Source organism: Manis pentadactyla, chromosome 11, assembly GCF_030020395.1.
Source record: "Manis pentadactyla isolate mManPen7 chromosome 11, mManPen7.hap1, whole genome shotgun sequence".
Lineage (NCBI taxonomy): Eukaryota > Metazoa > Chordata > Mammalia > Pholidota > Manidae > Manis > Manis pentadactyla.
This window is the reverse complement of record NC_080029.1, coordinates 48210554-48216717: the sequence shown is the minus strand read 5'-3', so window position 1 is coordinate 48216717 and position 6164 is coordinate 48210554. Positions and strand designations below refer to the sequence as shown.

General features: G+C 41.0%; 1 protein-coding gene across 1 annotated transcript in view; it reads left to right on the top strand.

Annotated features, from left to right (window-relative positions):
* The first annotated feature begins 2278 nt into the window (after positions 1 to 2278).
* The window catches only part of GNG2 (G protein subunit gamma 2), a 108066-nt gene continuing 104180 nt past the window's right edge, over positions 2279 to 6164 (top strand). The window contains exon 1 of the mRNA XM_036917848.2: positions 2279 to 2638. The gene's annotated coding sequence lies outside the window, so the exon portion shown is untranslated. The remainder of the gene's footprint in view (positions 2639 to 6164) is intronic.

Sequence of the window (6164 nt, the reverse complement as noted above, 5' to 3'; positions counted from 1 at the left end):
CAGCCTCGTCTTCCAGACAGATGTAAGAAATACCAGGTATCAAAGCCTACATATAGGGCCACTGATGAATGCTAAGAATATTTTAGGGGCTTTTGTTTTATGCATTGATAAAAATAAACCCCTGTTTAGTTCCTGATGGCATGAACCATTAATGGTGAGGTATAATTATATCTCCTAAGAAATGAACACTTTGCAAACAATATGCATACTTACCATGCTTATGTTAAGAGCTCTGAACTAGATTAATCTCTTAGTCAGTTTACACCCCCATATTTTTCTTTTCTCTATGAAAAAATAAGCTATTAGGACCAATTGAAAGCAATGAGGTTGTTGACAGAAAGAGGTCTTAAAATCTCATTTTCGGCTGTGCGAGAGGTTGGTTGGCACCTCCCAGCAATGGCCAGTTTAACTCACTGAGAACTTTATAGGGGCCAGAGATGAAAGAGCCAAATTCCTGGAGATTTTATTGTCTGAAAGAAATTTTCTTATACAGATGTAAAGATAAACACCAACCACTCTATAATGGTTGAGAGAAGGGGAGAGAGAGCATGAACAAACAAACAAACCTTGTTTGAATCCAGAATTAAAGTCAGAATCTACTAGTCTAAAATTAACAAAAAATTTGTTTCCATATCTTCCCAGTTACTAATAATTATGTTCTCATTTTTCTTAGACTTGGCATCATATATATTTAATTTCTATTTAAAAGCTCCTGGTAACCTTTGATCCCAAGGTTCCTGCGTTGGAGGTAATTCATGTCTGATTTTCATTGGGTTGCAGAGGCTAAGGGAGTCCATGTCAATATTCTTCCACTACCTCATTTCTCTTTGCTGGTGGTTCAAAAGTAGTTCCTCATTTTAAATCTTAAAACAATGCATTTTACAATTTTCTGATGTCAGTGAGAGTTGACATCAGGGTCCTTTTGCTAAAAGATGTACAGGAAGAAATAGGCAAACTCTGTCCATAGAAAATAAAATCAAGACACAGGGTATCCTGGGACTATCTCAGAATATTTCATAGAAATTAAATTCTCTACCTTCCAGGCTACTGTGCTGTGGTCCCCAAGGTGGTTTAGGAAGACTTGCTGGAGGTTAAGGCAATACCGAATTTAAAAGGAGGGTTTGGGGAATTAACACTGCTGCCTGGGAAGATCAGTTTTCTAGGCACTAATTCCTGACCAGAGGTTTCTTAACAGTATTGCCTGGACACTGAAGAAGGATTCCTCCTCCCCCAGCCTGTGTTTAATCTGTAGCTTCCCCCAAAGCACCTTGTGTTAGTACTGAAGGAGAATGAGTCACAACCTGAATAAACTGTCACCACGAGCATCAGGGTAACTGTGGGGAACCTGGAAACCAAGTACTGGTCCTGGTTTGGCTACAAGTCACTTGCCATCTCTGAGCTTCAACAACCTCTAAAAATAATGAGAGCTAATATGTATTGAACACTTCCTATGTTCCAGAAACTATTATTAGCATTTTATGTACTATTTCACTTAATCCTCAGATTTCTGCTGTGGGTTATGACTATAATGATCTCTGTTTTGCAGATGAGGAAATCAAGGAACCCAGAAATAATTTGTCCGAGTTTATATAATCAGTAATGACAGCTTGGATTCATACCCTGGTGGACAGACAGCCTGCAGTCTCCACCCTTACCCAACCACCACACCACCTCCTGAAGTGAAGGGAAAGGAGAAAGGATCATGAGGGTACTTGCCGCCTCAGTGTGTGGCGGGAGGGGAAGAAAGTTCTAGTTCCAGGCTGGGAATATAGCTCATTCAGCTCCACCTCATTCCTTCCCATCACTGAGAATCCTTTGGGAATATGTCTTCACTGTCAGGCTACAGGTAGTAATGCCGGACTTGGTTTAGCTCCACTGCCCCGCAAGGATACTTATCCGGGCCATTCTTTTCTGAGCATGTGAGTTAAGTAAGATCTCAGTGGTAGTGGGACCTTGGAGAAATTAAGTTTCTGGAATGCTGGCCACAGAGAAAAACTGCAGCAAAAAGCTGCAAGCTCCCAGCTAGCACTTAATGGAGACCATGGTAAAGCAGGAGGAACCGTGGAGGCTGGTGCTGGCTTTCAGGGCCAGAGTCTGGCCGGGGGGTGTGTTGAACTAAAAAATAACAGTGGAAGCAATATTAATCAGGTTCAGGCTGAGAAAGCCGACCGCGTGTGGGGAAGGGGAGGCTGCTGGGAGCTGTGGAGGTGAGGCGAGGGAGTGAGAAGGGGAAGGAGCGGACCGACAGCACCAAGGCGACTTGGAACAAAGGGGCAGAGGGATTCCGGTCCTGGGAGTGTCTGCAGCCCAGGAGGGGCTGAAAGCTCCAGAGTGAGCCCTGAGATAGAATGAGAGGGGAAGAAGAAAGCAGCTAGGCGCTCCGAGAAGGGGAGGAAGTGGGAGATGCGCTGCTTCCTGTAGAAGAAACATGACTGAAGACAAAGCTGGGTGGGGACTAGTCCCGGGGCTGCAGGCGCCGCTGCCACACACACGGCGGCTGCCACTCCGCGGGCAGCTCGTACTACTGCTGCGCGGCGCTGGGCTGGGCTGGGCTGGGCGGGCTGCGCGGGGCTCCCCAGCACACAGAGGCTCCGCACGGAGAAGAGCCACTTTTCTCTGACCAGCTTCGGGAACTAAGGTAAAGGAAATGCTTTTCATGTTGCTCCTTTTTAAGTGAGAAAAATGACCATCGCCTGTGGTTTGAAGGGAAGATAGGGACATTGTTTCAGATTTAGGGGAAATGATTAGGATGGGTTCTTTGAGACGACTTTTGAGAATGACCACACTTGTGACACATTTGTTTAAAATAAAAATCATTAGTGTTTAGCTTTGGTGACTCGTCTGGAAAGCAGTAAATGTAAGAAGCTGTTTGCATAGTTCTCCTAGAAGAAAAGCAGGACTGAGTTGAAATCAATTGGGGCTGTAAAGCTGTCGACTGATATCTGAGTGTTGCAGTCCCCTTGTTTTAAGGGTGTAAGTGGTGTACGATGTTCATTGCATTATCTTTCTTATATATTTACTGGTGTGTCTTCAGTTTTGCAGCATAGTGACTGTGATTTGTTTTTTTGTTGTTAAATCCTTTTGTATTCACAGTTTGTCAACAAAGGCTGGAATTGCGTATGTGAAGGGCAGTATTTACCATTAAAAACTGGTGTCTTCCTCCCTCTGCTCTGTGCAGCTGCTTTCAGAATAACCTCAGAAGCAGCTACCATTTACCAGTTGGTCTTAAACTAAAGTTGCATCTCTTCTCAGAGGAGTGTGGCAGGTTTACCTTGTCCAGAATCAGATATTGCTGTATATATGGATTTTATATTTATGTAGATTTATTCATCTCTAGGTCAAGATGAATATTAAGCTTAGTGAGGAACAAAATGTATAAGTGGGGCTGGGTTGTTTTCTTACCTGTATGCAATGTATATAGAACCAAATAGTGCAATCAGAACATGGTTTTTATTCTTTGATTTTCCTTGAGCAATGGATCCTCTTAATGAGAGTCTGTGACCACGACTTGTTTATATTTATGAATGATATGTAAAAGTGCAATGAGTATGTCTAACAGATTAGAATTGAGACTCTGAGATTCCTTTGGCAGGATATGGAGGAGAAAGAGGTTAATAACATGATTTAAAAATTAAGCTCCTTCTCCAACAGAAAGTGTTGGTAAGCAATAAATGGTTATTGATAAAAGGTTTTTTCTTGAGTTTTTTTAGAATGAAAGATAAATTCTCTAAAGGAAAGAAAGAACTGCTTATATTGGGGTAAAATAATAAAAAGGGCATATTTAGACACTCAAATTCTTAAAATACAGGCTTTAAACATCAAACATGCCATTAAAAGTGTATCACCTCCTCATTTATCACTATTCTCAATTGTGGAGAGCTATAGGGTTTGTTTTTTTAAATGCCATCTCTATGAAATTGATTGGCTTTTCAAAATTTGTGATGTAGCAGCACATTTTCAGAGATTAAGAAATTTCACGTACTCAAGGAAAAAAATGTCTACTTTTCTGAGGTTACTTACTAAATTAAGCTTGTACTATGTTTAAGAGGCAGAAAATATTGCCAATGTCGAAACCATGGAGCTCCCCTGACAGATTCATTGATTTAATCAAACTTGTGGGCAAAGCAAGTCATGCCACGTCGTGCACAATTCTGCTTCCATTTGCCTCCTAAAGTAAAGTATGTAAAGGTAGTCTTCCTGGAGAGGAGGTCTAGGGTATATCTTGGATCCAGAATGCCCCTAACTGGAGATCTGTGATCCAGCTGCCTGTCATTAAATGAAGCAGAAAGTTGGGCATCTGGGCAGGACGAATGAGGATGGGGCTCACGCTTTGGTACTTACGCACCCACAGGCTGTATTCACTAGATACTGCCAACACCCTGCTTTGTTCAGGGTTATCTAGGCAATCTGCACTACTCTTCTCTTATGTGTTTCACAAAAGAGTAAGAAGATGAAGCCTTGACCCATAGGCATAGGAGAGTCAAGAGGGCCCTCTGCTCTCTTTCAGAAAACAACTAAGAGGTGCCTGTTTTCTGCATGGCACAAAACATTTCCTTAATTGTTAAATTCCAGGTTGAAGCATAACATTAGTAACTGCAGATCAGTAATTATGATGGAAGAAGGTTTAGAAAAAGATGAAAATGCTCCTATGCTGTAAAATGAGACTATTTCCACTTATTCTAGACATATGGAATATTGAAAGACACAATGCTGTTGTCCAGGATATTCAGTGGCTTTAGAAAGAGTCGACCAACAGTGAAATTTTAACTGCATGGTTTTTTTTTTTCTGCCATATGGCCAATGGCTGAGTGGAAACATGACTCCATTATTTCATGGGTATCCCTGGGCCTCATATGGTGGGCAGGTAGTGCTTGTATTTGGATGACTGACTTTTTTTAGCCCCTTTCAGAAGGCAGGCCCAACTTTTAAGTATAAAAGCTCTGTAGTCAAAGCAGAAAGTCTGTTCAAAGAGACAGCTGTGGGAAAAAGAAAAGAACATCGTGGAGTGTAAAGGACATTGGCTTTGAGAGTCGAGCAGATCTGCCTCTGCATCCTACTACTGGCTGTTATTACTTGATCTGGCATATTCACTTATTAATTTAGTTTCTTCATTGGAAAAAGGGGTTAAGAGTACACAAGCAAGGTTTGGGTTGTTTATTTGGTTTTGTTGTGTTTTATTTTGTGCTCTTGTTTGTGGATATGGGAGTATGCCTGGTCCATATTAGGTACTCAGAGGATACTTTTTCTTCCTGTGTGACATAAGGAAAAGTTAGCATATTCTTGATCTTTGCCAGTACTTCAAAGGTTCCAGGAGACTTTTGTTTAATTATAGTAAAATATATGTACCATAAAATTTCCCATTTTAACCGTTTTTAAATGTAATGCATTAAACATATTGACATTGTTGTACAACCATCACCACCATCCACCTCCAGATCTTTTCATCTTCCTAAACTGAAACTCTGTTACCATTAAACATTAACTCCCCTTCCTGTCCTCCCCCCAGCCCCTGGCAACCACCAGTCTACTTTCTGTCTTTATGCATTTTACTACTCTAGGTATCTCATAAAGTAGAATCAGTGTTTGTTTTTTTGTAACTGTGTTAATTCACTTAGCATAATGTCTTCAAGGTTCATCCATTTTGTAGCATGTGTCAGATTTCCTTCCTTTTTTAGCCTGGATACTATTCCATTGTATATATACACCATATTTTGTTTATCCAGTCATCTGTTGATGGACACTTGGATTGCTTCCATGTTTTGGCTATTGTGAATCATGCGGCTGTGAATATGGGTGTACAAATGTCTGTCCTAGTCCCTGTTTTCACTTCTTTTTGGAGAAGTGAAATTCCAGAAGTGGAATTACTGCATCATAGGGTAATTCTATGTTTAATTTTTTGAGGTATGGCCATACTGTTCTCCAGAGTGGCTACACCATTTCACATTCCCACAGCAGTGCGCAAGTGGTTCCAATTTATTCAGATCCTCACCAACACTTGTTATTTCCTGGAATGGTTTGTTTCTTGGTTTGTGTGTTTTTAGTAGTGGACATTCTAATGGGTACGAATTGGTATCTCTTTGTGGTTTCAATTTGCATTTCCCTAAGGATTAGTGATGTTGAGTGTCTTTTCATGTGCCTATTGGCCATTTGTGTATCTTCTTTAG